General features: G+C 37.6%; 1 protein-coding gene across 6 annotated transcripts in view; it reads left to right on the top strand.

The window, feature by feature from the left end:
• The window catches only part of MTHFD2L (methylenetetrahydrofolate dehydrogenase (NADP+ dependent) 2 like), a 154,625-nt gene that overhangs the window by 96,814 nt on the left and 42,931 nt on the right, over nt 1-14,880 (top strand). The gene's annotated exons all lie outside the window — the stretch shown is intronic.

Here is a 14,880-nt window from a genome sequence, read left to right as displayed (position 1 = left end):
TTTAAAAATTTTGGAATATATAGTTAGTTGAAATATTTATTTTAACATGTAATAGACATATTGTTTTTCAAAATAAATATTTAACTCATCAATTTTAATTGCTTATATAATATCATTAAATATAAGTCATTAAGTATATGTTAATATCATTAGATATAATTATTGGATTTTCAATAATTTTTTTTATTATACTTTAAGTTTTAGGGTACATATTCACAATGTGCAGGTTAGCTACATATGTATACATGTGCCATGCTGGTGTGCTGCACCCATTAACTCCTCATTTAGCATTAGGTATATCTCCTAATGCTATCCCTCCCTCCTCCCCCTACCCCACAACAGTCCCCAGAGTGTGATATTCCCCTTCCTGTGTCCATGTGTTCTCATTGTTCAGTTCCCATCTATGAGTGAGAACACGCAGTGTTTGGTTTTTTGTCCTTGTGATAGTTTACCGAGAATGATGATTTCCAGTTTCATCCATGTCCGTACAAAGGACATGAACTCATCATTTTTTATGGCTACATAGTATTCCATGGTGTGTATATGTGCCACATTTTCTTAATCCAGTCTATCATTGTTGGACATTTGGGTTGGTTCCAAGTCTTTGCTATTGTGAATAATGCCGCAATAAACATACGTGTGCATGTGTCTTTATAGCAGCATGATTTCTAGTCCTTTGGGTATATACCCAGTAATGGGATGGCTGGGTCAAATGGTATTTCTAGTTCTAGATCCCTGAGGAATCGCCACACTGACTTCCACAATGGTTGAACTAGTTTACAGTCCCACCAACAGTGTAAAAGTGTTCCTATTTCTCCACATCCTCTCCAGCACCTGTTGTTTCCTGACTTTTTAATGATTGCCATTCTAACTGGTGTGAGATGATATCTCATTGTGGTTTTGATTTGCATTTCTCTGATGGCCAGTGATGATGAGCATTTTTTCATGTGTCTTTTGGCTGCATAAATGTCTTCTTTTGAGAAGTGTCTGTTCATGTCCTTTGCCCATTTTTTGATGGGGTTGTTTGTTTTTTTCTTGTAAATTTGTTTGAGTTCATTGTAGATTCTGGATATTGGCACTTTGTCAGATGAGTAGGTTGCGAAAATTTTCTCCCATTCTGTAGGTTGCCTGTTCACTCTGATGGTAGTTTCTTTTGCTGTGCAGAAGCTCTTTAGTTTAATTAGATCCAATTTGTCAATTTTAGCTTTTGTTGCCAATGCTTTTGGTGTTTTGGATATGAAGTCCTTGCCCACGCCTATGTCCTGAATGGTAATGCCTAGGTTTTCTTCTAGGGTTTTTATGGTTTTAGGTCTAACGTTTAAATCTTTAATCCATCTTGAATTGATTTTTGTATAAGGTGTAAGGAAGGGATCCAGTTTCAGCTTTCTACATATGGCTAGCCAGTTTTCCCAGCACCATTTATTAAATAGGGAATCCTTTCCCCATTGCTTGTTTTTCTCAGGTTTGTCAAAGATCAGATAGGTGTAGATATGCGGCATTATTTCTGAGGGCTCTGCTCTGTTCCATTGATCTATATCTCTGTATTGGTACCAGTACGATGCTGTTTTGGTTACTGTAGCCTTGTAGTATAGTTTGAAGTCAGGTAGCATGATGTCTCCAGCTTTGTTGTTTTGGCTTAGGATTGACTTGGCAATGCGGGCTCTTTTTTGGTTCCATATGAACTTTAAAGTAGTTTTTTCCAATTCTGTGAAGAAAGTCATTGGTAGCTTGATGGGGATGGCATTGAATCTATAAATTACCTTGGGCAGTATGGCCATTTTCACGATATTGATTCTTCCTACCCATGAGCATGGAATGTTCTTCCATTTGTTTGTATCCTCTTTCATTTCATTGAGCAGTGGTTTGTAGTTCTCCTTGAAGGGGTCCTTCATGTCCCTTGTAAGTTGGATTCCTAGGTATTTTATTCTCTTTGAAGCAATTGTGACTGGGAGTTCACTCATGATTTGGCTCTCTGTTTGTCTGTTATTGGTTTATAAGAATGCTTGTGATTTTTGTACATTGATTTTGTATCCTGAGACTTTGCTGAAGTTGCTTATCAGCTGAAGGAGATTTTGGGCTGAGACAATGGGGTTTTCTAGACATACAATCATGTCATCTGCAAACAGGGACAATTTGACTTCCTCTTTTCCTAATTGAATGCCCTTTATTTCCTTCTCCTGCCTAATTGCCCTGGCCAGAACTTCCAACACTATGTTGAATAGGAGTGGTGAGAGAGGGTATCCCTGTCTTGTGCCAGTTTTCAAAGGGAATGCTTCCAGGTTTTGCCCATTCAGTATGATATTGGCTGTGGGTTTGTCATAGATAGCTCTTATTATTTTGAGATACGTCCCATCAATACCTAATTTATTGAGAGTTTTTAGCATGAAGGGATGTTGAATTTTGTCAAAGGTCTTTTCTTCATCTATTGAGATAATCATGTGGTTTTTGTCTTTGGTTCTGTTTATATGCTGGATTACATTTATTGATTTGCGTATATTGAACCAGCCTTGCATCCCAGGGATGAAGCCCACTTGATCATGGTGGATAAGCTTTTTGATGTGCTGCTGGATTCGGTTTGCCAGTATTTTATTGAGGATTTTTGCATCAATGTTCATCAAGGATATTGGTCTAAAATTCTCTTTTTTGGTTGTGTCTCTGCCCAGCTTTGGTGTCAGGATGATGCTGGCCTCATAAAATGAGTTAGGGAGGATTCCCTCTTTTTCTATTGATTGGAATAGTTTCAGAAGGAATGGTACCACTTCCTCCTTGTACCTCTGGTAGAATTTGGCTGTGAATCCATCTGGTCCTGGACTCTTTTTGGTTGGTAAGCTATTGATTATTGCCACAATTTCAGATCCTGTTACTGGTCTATTCAGAGATTCAACTTCTTCCTGGTTTAGTCTTGGGAGAGTGTATGTGTCGAGGAATTTATGCATTTCTTCTAGATTTTCTAGTTTATTTGCATAGAGGTGTTTGTAGTATTCTCTGATCGTAGTTTGTATTTCTGTGCGATCAGTGGTGATATCCCCTTTATCATTTTTTATTGCATCTATTTGATTCTTCTCTCTTTTATTCTTTATTAGTCTTGCTAGCAGTCTGTCAATTTTGTTGATCCTTTCAAAAAACCAGCTCCCAGATTCATTAATTTTTTGAAGGGTTTTTTGTGTCTCTATTTCCTTCAGTTCTGCTCTGATTTTAGTTATTTCTTGCCTTCTGCTAGCTTTTGAATGTGTTTGCTCTTGCTTTTCTAGTTCTTTTAATTGTGATGTTAGGGTGTCAATTTTGGATCTTTCCTGCTTTCTCTTGTGGGCATTTAGTGCTATAAATTTCCCTCTACACACTGCTTTGAGTGTGTCCCAGGATTCTGGTATGTTGTGTCTTTGTTCTCATTGGTTTCAAAGAACATCTTTATTTCTGCCTTCATTTCGTTATGTACCCAGTAGTCATTCAGGAGCAGGTTGTTCAGTTTCCATGTAGTTGAGTGGTTTTGAGTGAGTTTCTTAATCCTGAGTTCTAGTTTGATTGCACTGTGGTCTGAGAGACAGTTTGTTATAATTTCTCTTCTTTTACATTTGCTGAGGAGAGCTTTACTTCCAAGTATGTGGTCAATTTTGGAATAGGTGTGGTGTGGTGCTGAAAAAAATGTATGTTCTGTTGATTTGGGGTGGAGAGTTCTGTAGATGTATATTAGGTCTGCTTGGTGCAGAGCTGAGTTCAATTCCTGGGTATCCTTGTTGACTTTCTGTCTCGTTGATCTGTCTAATGTAGACAGTGGGGTGTTAAAGTCTCCCATTATTATTGTGTGGGAGTCTAAGTCTCTTTGTAGGTCACTCAGGACTTGCTTTATGAATCTGGGTGCTCCTGTATTGGGTGCATATATATTTAAGATAGTTAGCTCTTCTTGTTGAATTGATCCCTTTCCCATTATGTAATGGCCTTCTTTGTCTCTTTTGATCTTTGTTGGTTTAAAGTCTGTTTTATCAGAGACTAGGATTGCAACCCCTGACTTTTTTAGTTTTCCATTTGCTTGGTAGATCTTTCTCCATCCTTTTATTTTGAGCCTATGTGTGTCTCTGCACATGAAATGGGTTTCCTGAATACAGCACACTGATGGGTCTTGACTCTTTATCCAATTACCAGTCTGTGTCTTTTAGTTGGAGCATTTAGTCCATTTACATTTAAAGTTAATATTGTTATGTGTGAATTTGATCCTGTCATTATGATGTTAGCTGGTTATTTTGCTCGTTAGTTGATGCAGTTTCTTCCTAATCTCGATGGTCTTTACATTTTGGCATGATTTTGCAGCAGTTGGTACCTGTTGTGCCTTTCCATGTTTAGTGCTTCCTTCAGGAGCTCTTTTAGGGCAGGCCTGGTGGTGACAAAATCTCTCAGCACTTGCTTGTCTATAAAGTATTTTATTTCTCCTTCACTTATGAAGCTTAGTTTGACTGGATATGAAATTCTGGGTTGAAAATTCTTTTCTTTAAGAATGTTGAATATTGGCCCCCACTCTCTTCTGGCTTGTAGAGTTTCTGCTGAGAGATCCACTGTTAGTCTGATGGGCTTCCCTTTGTGGGTAACCCGACCTTTCTCTCTGGCTGCCCTTAACATTTTTCCTTCATTTCAACTTTGGTGAATCTGACAATTATGTGTCTTGGAGTTGCTCTTCTTGAGGAGTATCTTTGCAGCGTTCTGTGTATTTCCTGAATCTGAATGTTGGCCTGCCTTGCTAGATTGGGGAAGTTCTCCTGGATAATATCCTGCAGAGTGTTTTCCAACTTGGTTCCATTCTCCCCGTCACTTTCAGGTACACCAATCAGACGCAGATTTGGTCTTTTCACATAGTCCCATATTTCTTGGAGGCTTTGTTCATTTCTTTATATTCTTTTTTCTCTAAACTTCCCTTCTCGCTTCGGATTTTCAATAATTTTTAAGAACATAAAGGAGTTCTGAAACAAAAAAGTTTGAAAATCACTAACTTGCATAATCACACTCTCTAATTTAATTCATGTCTCTGTTTAAATGGTATATGTGTAGAGAGGCCTATTTAAAAATAGCAGTCTTTTTTTTCTAACACTTATCATTACCCAACATTTTATTATGTATCTATTTATTTGTATGATTACTGGCCATCTTCCCTATGAAAATGTAGACTCCATTAGGGAAGGAATTTTTGGCTGCCTTGTTCATGGTTTTATCCCTCACACCTACTATACCACCTAGCACATAGTAGCTATTCAGCAAATTTCTATTGAAATATTGGAAATATTTTTCTATCTGGATATTGTTCTACTATTTCCTGGATAGTGCTAAAACTTTAAAGGTTCTGTGTGCAGTTCCTCTTAATTATGCCTTGCATCTTTGCTAATGATATTTTTGAGAGCTTCTAATAGGTTGTTATACTCCCTAGCAAATCCAGTCAGTTATTACATGGTGTTCTCTTCTCTTGCTTCAACCCCTTCATAACTATTTCCCTACAACACACATCTGTATGTGTGTGTTAAGATGAGGTTCTATTATTCTTGCCAAGAACAGCTGCCCAGCAGACGCAGTCTCCCAACTGCGCACTCCATTTTAGATATGCTGAAGCCCTTTAAGTGGAGCTGCCTGGAGTTCTGTGGCAAAATGGGAAAAATGCCTCTCCCTTATGTTATTCCCTCTCAGAGTTGCACCAGCATATTACAGAATTTTAGGGAAATATCCCTTGTATTTTTTATTTATGGCTTCTCCTTCTCCACAACTTCAGATTGACTCCCTAGGAGCCCGGAATAGAGTCCAATCTGAGTGATGAACTCTAAGATCTAAGATGAACTCAGACTCATCTCTCCTCTAACAATAAATAGTATGCTGGGTTAAGCCTATCATGTGGATTTCTGTCATGTTCATTTCTCCAAAATCATTAGATACATTCAGTCATGGTTTTTTACAAGAATTCAGTGTAATGCAAAACTTGCGGTTCTTGACATTTTCAATGGATAAACCAAGTCTCTTGTAAATAGAGGATGTACCTGAACTGTAATGTGGTCATTTGCACATGAATCAGCCTTTCTCTTCTCCTAAGTACATGATGAGAATGAAATGTTTTCTATCATTTGGTGGTTGTGATTGTACTCCAGCTTCATCACCAACCATTGTCTTCAACATACATCCTATACTCTAATTATCCCAAACTCTTTTTAGCTTCCTAAATCTTTCCAAGTTTATTGGAAATCCCTGCTTTTTTGTGTAGTCAGATTCTTCTGTTCAGAGTAGTTTTTTCACCTCATTCACCTGATGTACTTATAGCTCTCAACAATCAGCTCATGCCCTCACTTCCACAAATATGCCTGAAAAACATGCCCTCACTGCCACAAGCCAGGCTAGGTATCCCCCTCCCTAAACCCCATTGTGCTTGATTTCCTTCACACCCTGGGCATTCCTATATCATAGTGCCATATTCTATTATAGCTATCTGACTCTCTTTTGTGACAATGCGCTCCTAAACAGACCATGTAATTTTCTCAATTTCTGAATTTCCAGTAGCAAACAAAACTATTTTTAAAATTAATCAGCATACTTGTTCTAGAAAACAAGAAAGAGAGGTCTCTGTAGACTAGAATAAGGATGTCACCTTAATAAAAAGCAGTGGGGAACAAATGAGTTCAGAACACCCTGAAGCTGTGAAGCTAGTCCACAGGCAAGGTGGGTGATGGGACCCAGGTGAATGCTTGGAAAAAGCATTCTTTATGCCCACACAAGTTGGGCATATAGCTGAGAGCCCTGTCTGCACAACTTGTATGGTGCTGGGTGCTGGGAAAGATGCCACCTCTTTCTCTACTCTTGGCTACTTGGAATAGCAGCACCTTCTGCCATATAGCTTGCAGCTCCTGCAGCAAATTTTGTACAGTTATGGGAGTCTAAAGCTAAGCAAGAACAAGTCTAGAAATGAATCTTTGAAGACTGGCAGCCGTGACTGCAAGGCCTGTTCTGTACCAGACTATTATTGGAGCCTTGGCTAAGGCCACTGCAAACTTACGGCAAGAGACCAGGATCCTGTAGGATGAGATATCTCGGGGGTCATAACAACATAGGCACTTAACAAAGACAAGGACAAACAACAGACTTGACAAACAGAAAACCTGAGGGTGAGGAAAATAGGCATACAAGTGCAAACAAAATGGATTTTAAGTATTTTTATGGCATTATGAAGATAAAAAAGGGATTATAGCAATGAGAGAATAACAGTTTATAAAACAAGAATATGGGGTTATATAAAATTGATAATTATGAAAATGAATTAATTATAAATATTTAAAATGAAAAATATAGTTATTGAAGTTAAAAAATAAAACTTTAACACTAAATAGCAATATGAACACAACAGAAAATAAATCTTCTGGAGTAATAAACTGAACTCATCCCAGAATTCAGCACAGAGAAATAAGTATCTAGAAAACATGGCTTGTGATATGGAACATAAGAAATTCTGACTTAAGAGTTTCAGAAGGTGATACTAGAGATTATTAAGATGATTATAGACATAACATTTTAAGGGAAATCACTGATAACTTCACAAAGCTAAAAGATGTGAGTCTTGAGTTTAAAAAATTTACCTATTTCTGAGAAATATTAAAATAATTATTTTTAGATACATATCTTAAAATTTCAGAACATTAACAATCCTAGAATTTATAAGGGGTAAGGAGAATACCTACAAATAAACTAAGATCTAAGTGATACCTAATTACTTACTTATTGATGGTTTTAGATGTTAGAAGATGATAGAGTAATAGTTTCAAATTTTTGAGGAAAAAAAATTAATTTAGAATTTTACACCCAGCTAAACTGTCACTCAGTAGAATGGTGCAATGAAGAAATTTCCAGCTATATAAGGAACCAGAAATCTGATTTCCTTTACAATGATTCTAGTAAGCAGTAGTAGAAGAGAAGATGCAAAAGTGAGCCACTCCCCCACCAAAATATATATGTTCATCTGAGTGCTGACTTGTAAAATAACATTAATAATTATATTTGGGGTGACATCTGCAAGATTGCAAGATAGGAGTTTCTAGCACTTGCTTCCTCACAGAAACATGAATTTGAACAAACATCCATTGCAAGAAAATATCTTTATAAGAGCTAAGGAATGTGGGTAAGATGTTATAGCACATCAGTGGAACATACAAATAAGAAAAGACAAATTAGAGAGTATAGGAAGGACATTTTTACATTTCCCACATCACACCTTCCTCAAGCCTCCTGCTCTATGGAAGAAGGAGAGTGAAGTGAACCCTCAACTTCGCTGCAAATCGCAGCACCAACCTCACCCCAGTGAATCCCAAAGCTAGGCCACCTCCCACAAGCATCAGGCTTCAGGCCACCACCATGGCCCCAGGCTCCAGGCAAGCACCAGAGGACCATAACCCAGGCTTGTTCATGCTGATACAGGTTTCATGCCCACCGCAGAACCAGGCTAGCTCCTGTCGACCTAGGCTTCAAACTACCGCATGGCTCTGGGCTGGAGGCCAGCACCAGAAGACCAGGACCCAGGCCTGCCCATGCAGACTTAGGCCCCAGGTCTACCTCACCACCAGGCTGGCTCCATGGACCCAAGCCCCTTGCTTACCTCTATATATCCAGACTCTAGGCCTGTCCCCATAGTGACAGGCACCAGATCTGCCTTGTGAACCCAAATGCCAAGACTTCCTCAGTGGACCCCAGTACCAGGACAGGGTCCATGGACTCAGGATGAGGTCCATGCCTTCAGATCCAGGCACCAGGACTGCCTTACGGAAAACCAATAAATGCATTTGGGGACGTCTAGAAGAAACAGAGAACAAAATGTGGGCAGAAAGCTTATTTAAAGAAATATTAACAGACAACTTCTAAAATCTGCAGAGGGAAATGAATATCAAGATCCATGAATCCCAAAGAGCCCCAAATAAATTAAACATAAATATTGGCTGAAAAATTTTCAAATCTGCAGAGGGAAATGGGCATTCAGCTTCATGAAGCCCTAAAAAACTCCAAATAGATTGAACCAAAAGAGTTATATACCAAAACGCATTAAAATAAAAATTTCAAATGTCAAATGCAAAAAAGAAAATCTTGAAAGCCACAAAAGAAAAGTGAATCATCTTAAACAAGAGAACCCGCATAAGATTTCTCAGCAGTGGATTTCTCAGCAAACCTTGAAGGCCAAGAGAGTGTCATGCTATATTCAAAGTGCTAAATAAAAACAAACAAACAGAACTATCAACTAAGTATAATATATCATCAAAACTGTCCTTAAACAATAAAAGAAAGAAAAAACTCCCCCACCTCCAAAAAAAAAAATGCTGAGGGAGTTTATCACCACTGGACATGCCTTAAAAGAAATGCTAAATTGAGTTCTTCAAGTTGAAATGAAAGTATACTAAGAACATAAAAACAGGTATAAAACTCATTGTAAAGGTAAGAATATAGTCAAGTTCAACATACTCTAATACTCTAACAGTGGTGTGTAAATCACTTTTAACTTTAGTATGAAGATTAAAAGAGAACGGTATAAAAAAAGTAAAACTAATTATACCTACAAGAATTAGTTATTTGGCTGGGTGCAGTGGCTCCTGCCTGTAATCCTAGCACTTTGGGAGGCCGAGGCGGGTGGATCACCTGAGGGCAGGAGTTCGAGACCAGCCTGGCCAATGTGGTAAAACCCCATCTCTATTAAGAATACAAAAATTAGCCAAGCATGGTGGCAGGTGCCTGTAATCCCAGCTACTCGGGAGGCTGAGGCAGGAGAATCGCTTGAACCAGGGAGGCGGAGGTTGCAGTGAGCTGAGATCATGTCATTGCACTCTACCCTAGGCAAAAAGAGCGAGACTCCATCTCCAAAAAAAAAAAAAAAAAGAATTAGTTAATGGGTATACAGTATAAAAAAATGTAAATTGTGACATCAGTAACATAATTTGTGGGGGAAGGAGAAGTTAAAGTGTAGAGGTTTTGTATACAGCTAAAGTTAAGCTGTTATCAGCTTGAATACAGTTGTTAACTCTAAGATATTTTATGTGAGCTTCATGGTAACCACAAAGAAAAAAACATGTAGTAAGTAGATATATAAAAGTTAAAGGAATCAAAGCATAATACTACAAATATCATTAGTCACAGAGGAAAATGGAGAAAGAAGAAAGGAACTAGAAAACAGTAAGAAAATATTTTTTTAAATAGTAAGTTCTTTTATCAATAATTTTAACTTTTAGATTCAGGTGATACATGTCCAGGTTTTTTACAAGGGTATATTGTATGCTGCTGAGGTTTGGGGTATGAAATGATTCCATTGGTCAGCTAGTGAGCATAGTACCAATAGTTATTTTTTCAGGCCTTGTTTCCCCCTTCTCTTCCACTTCTAGTAGTCTCCAGTGTCTACTGTTGCCATCTTTATGTTCATGATTACCTAATGTTTAGCTCCCCCTTTTATTAATAAATAAGAACATGTGGTATTTGCTTTCCTGTTCTTGAGTTAATTCGCTTAAGATAATGGCCTAAAGCTCTATCCATGTTGCTGCAAAGGACATAGTTTCATCCTTTTTTTGTGGCTGTGTACCATTCCATGGTGTATATGTAGTATGTTTTCTTTATCCAGTCCATTCTTTATGGACATCTAGGTTGATTCTATGTCTGCTACTATAAAGAGTGCTGCAGTGGACATATGAGTATATGTCTTTTTACTAGAATGATTTGTTTCCTTTTGGATAATACCCAGTAATGGGACTGCTGGGTCAAATTGTAGTTCTGTTTCTGTTTTAAGTTATTTGAGAAATCTCCAAGCTGCTTTCCACAGTGGCTAAACTAATTTACATTCCCACCAACAGTATATAAGTATTCTTTTTTCCCCCAGCCTCACCAGCATCTGTTGTCTTGATTTTTTCATAATAGCCATTCTGTCTGGTATAAGATGGTATCTCTTTCCTCTCTTAGCCTCCTGAGTAGCTGGGACTACAGGCGCATGCCACCACACCCAGCTATTTTTATATATTTTTAATAGAGATGGGGTTTCATCATGTTGGCCAGGCTGGTCTTGAACTCCTGACCTCAAGTGATCTGCCTGTCTCGGTACCTCCCAAAGTGCTGGGATTACAGGTGTGAGCCACCATGCCCAGCCTCAATGTTTATTTTTGTTGCAATTGCTTTTGAGGACTTAGTCATAAATTCCTTCCCAAGGCTGATGTTCAGAATGGTGTTTCCTAGATTTTCTTCTACGATTTTTATAGTTTGAGGCCTTATATTTAAATCTTCAATCCATCTTGAGTTAATTTTGAATATGGCAAAAGGTAGCCAATTTCATCCTTCTGCATATGGCTAGCCAGCTATCTCGGCACCATTTATGGAATAGAAAGTCCTTTCCCCATTGCTATTTTTGTCAATGGGGACACCTATAACCATTTGTCGTAATCAAATGATTGTCAGTGGGGAAACGTATAACTATTTGCTATAATCAAATAGTTATATGTGTGCAGTTTTATTTCTGGGTTCTCTATTCTGTTCCATTGGTCTCTGTTTTTGTACCAGCATCATGCTGTTTGGGTTACTATGGCTGTATAGGTTGAAGTTGGGTAATGTAGAGTTTGAAATCAGATAATGTGATGCTTCCAGCTTTGTTCTTTTTGCTTAGGATTTATTTGGCTATTTGGGCTCTTTATTGGTTCCACATGGATTTTAGAATTTTTTTTTTTTCTAATTATGTGAAAAGATGACATTGGTAGTTTCATAGGAATAGCAATGAATCTGTAGATTGTTTTAGGCAGTATGGCCCTTTTAATGATAATGATATTTCCAATCCATGAGCACAGAACTTTTTCCCATTTGTTTGTGTCACCTCTGATTTCTTTCAGCAGTATTTTGTAATTCTCTTTGTAGACCTCTTTCACCTCTTGTTTATATGTATTTCTAGGTATTTTGTATGTGCTTGGCTATTGTAAATGGGATTGCATTCTTGACTTGGTTCTCAGCTTGAATGTAATAGTAAGTTTTTACCTATAAAAATTACTTTAAATATAAATGACTTAATCCAATCAAAAGACATAAGGCGGATGAAAAAATAAAAAAAAAGTTCAACTATATTCTGTCTACAGGTGACTCACTTTATCTTTAAGGACACACAGAGGCTGAAAATGAAGTGACGAAGAAAGATATTTCATGAAAATTGTACCCAAAAGGGAAAAGAACAGACAAAATAGACTTTAAGTCAAAAACTTAAGTTAATTATATCAAGAATTAGGATTCCATTAATTAGAGGATATAACAGTTATAACTATGTGTGTATCAAACTTTAGCAAACCTAAATATGTAATATAAAGCAAATATTAACAGAACTGAATGGAGAAATATACTTTGGGAAAAAGCTTCTGGACTTTGGTTTGGGCATTAGTTTTTGGGATATGACTGCCAAAGCACAGGCAACAAAAGTAAAAATAGACAAATGGGATTTTATCAACTTGAAAAGCTTCTTCACAGCAAAGAAGACACTCAGAATGAGAGATTTTCAAATCACATATCTGATAAGAGGTTAATATCCAAAATATATAAGTAAGTCATACAACTCATTAGCAAAAAGTCCACATACACACACACATACATGATGTGATTTTCTTAGTGAGCGAAAGACTTGACTAGACATTTCTCTAAAAAAGGCATACAAATGGCCATTGGGTATATGAAAAAGCTCGACATTAGTAATCAAGGAAATGCAGATCAAAACTGTAATGAGATATTACCTCACAACTGTTAGGTTGGCTATGCTGGAAAAAAACAAAGGTTACAAATGTTAGCAAGGATGTGGAGAAAAGAAGTCCTTGTTCTGTTAGTTTAAATGTAAATTGGTTAAGCCATCATGGAAAACAGTATGGAGGTTCCTAAAAAAATTAAAAATAGAACTACCATATTAACTAGTAATCACCCTTCTAAGTATGTAGCCTATGGAATTGAAATCAGTATCTTGAAGAGATAACTGCAGTCCTGATAACTTGCAGCATGATTCACAATAGCCAAGATATGGAATCAACTTAGGCATTCATTGATGGATGAATGTATAAAGAAAATATGAGATAGCTAGAAGATAGACACATAACACACACACAGACACACACAAACACACAGTTGATCCTTAAACAACATGGTTTTGAACTGCACAGGTCCATTTATACACAGATTTTTTTTAACCAAATGAAGATTGAAAATACGGTATTCTTGGATGTGAAACCAACAAGGGCTGACTTTATATATATATGAGTTTTTCAGGACTAACTGCAGGACTTGAGTATATGAGGATTTTGGTATATGTAGGGAGTTCTAGAACAAATATCAGATGTATTTCAAGGGATGACTGTATATACACACACATAAAATTTATGGAATCGATACAAAGTTTTTAGAATTTTATTTATAAAGTATGAAACATCTAACATCATATAGATTATAGCAAATTCGATTTAAACATTCATCATTAAAAATGAAATAATTAGTTCTATGGTGACAATATGAACATAAGTATCAGTGCAGAACAATATTTTTTATTAAGTCAGGAAAACTATGGACAGGGAGATACTTCCAGAATGGTGGTGTAACCAGTCTGTGAACCCAGTCCCCAGTAAAAAAAATAAATAAATAACTTGTGAAAAATATTTTAAAATCATTTTAAAACTTTAGAAATTCATCATGGTCATATAGCAAATGCATAAACATTTACTCAAGAAAATCTACTAAATCTCTGTAAGAGAAATGCAAGTCTGTGGCATTTGAGCCATGACCCACTACTTTTTTCCACCTATCCTCTACCAGCACAGTATGACAAAAACTTTATTCCAGGCAGTTGCAGCTAAGAACACAAGGCTCTCTCTCAGATCCCAGTCTGGCATCTCTCCAGAAGGAGCAGGCTGCCAGAACTTTTTATCTCCCCAAGCCTATATTGCAGAAGTTCCTATTTAAACAAAGCAGCTAAATGTAGCGCTCCATTTTCCCACCCAGCACCCACTCATAGGGTAGAAGTTATACATTACATGTTGCAAGTCAATAATGTTGGGTCTAATTCATCCTCATCTCAGCACAGGGTAAAGGTTTTGTTCCAGAAGACAGAAGCTGGGAAGACCAGGGGATACCACCATTCATCCTCACTCCACTCCTCCCCACCACCAGCATGAACTAGTAACAGGATTATCATTCTAGCAGCACTGGGCCACTGCACCTGCCCCTGAGGCACAGATCTGGAGAAATGTCTAAGAGTTTTGCTTTGAAAAACAGGTAGTCTGCAAAAACAGAGAGCCCCATAGTTCTTCCTAAGAGAAGTTTATTTGAAACAGACCATAGGTACATTCAAACCTGAGGACCCTGTCAAAAACAATGACAATTTTGATATAAGATAATTTGCAGGAGACTGGTAGTCCATGAACACAACAAGCTAAACCATAGATCAGCTATATGTTTAACAGAGATAAGTAGGGAATGAAAAAGCCTAGAAAAACTCTCTTTGGGTTAGAACAAAATACTGGCCTCAAAGATTGCGCTACAAGGAGGCTTGAATATAATTGATTAGACATTGGAGTCATTAATCCCCTAAGGTATTGTTGAAACAGTAGAGCAATCAATTGACAATGGAGCCTAAAATTAGGTGTGATACCAATAGAGGTAGAGTAGCATCTTACAGAGAGACAGGGAAAAGATAAAGCCACCTAGAGGAGTATGATGAGCCTTGGGGAATGGGCACTTATGATCATGCTCCACTACAGCCATTCCCATGCCAAACCCTCTGGGCTCTAGGCAGACTGTAGTTCTGGCTCTGCCAACTCTCCTGGAAGTTCTCTGTGGCAACTCAATTGCCTGTGGAGATTGTGGGGCCTCCTATAGCTAGGATCCCAAAGGTCTGTG

Source organism: Pan troglodytes, chromosome 3 (genome assembly GCF_028858775.2).
Source record: "Pan troglodytes isolate AG18354 chromosome 3, NHGRI_mPanTro3-v2.0_pri, whole genome shotgun sequence".
Lineage (NCBI taxonomy): Eukaryota > Metazoa > Chordata > Mammalia > Primates > Hominidae > Pan > Pan troglodytes.
The sequence above is the reverse complement of the archived record's forward strand: the minus strand, read 5'-3'. Positions and strand labels throughout refer to the sequence as shown.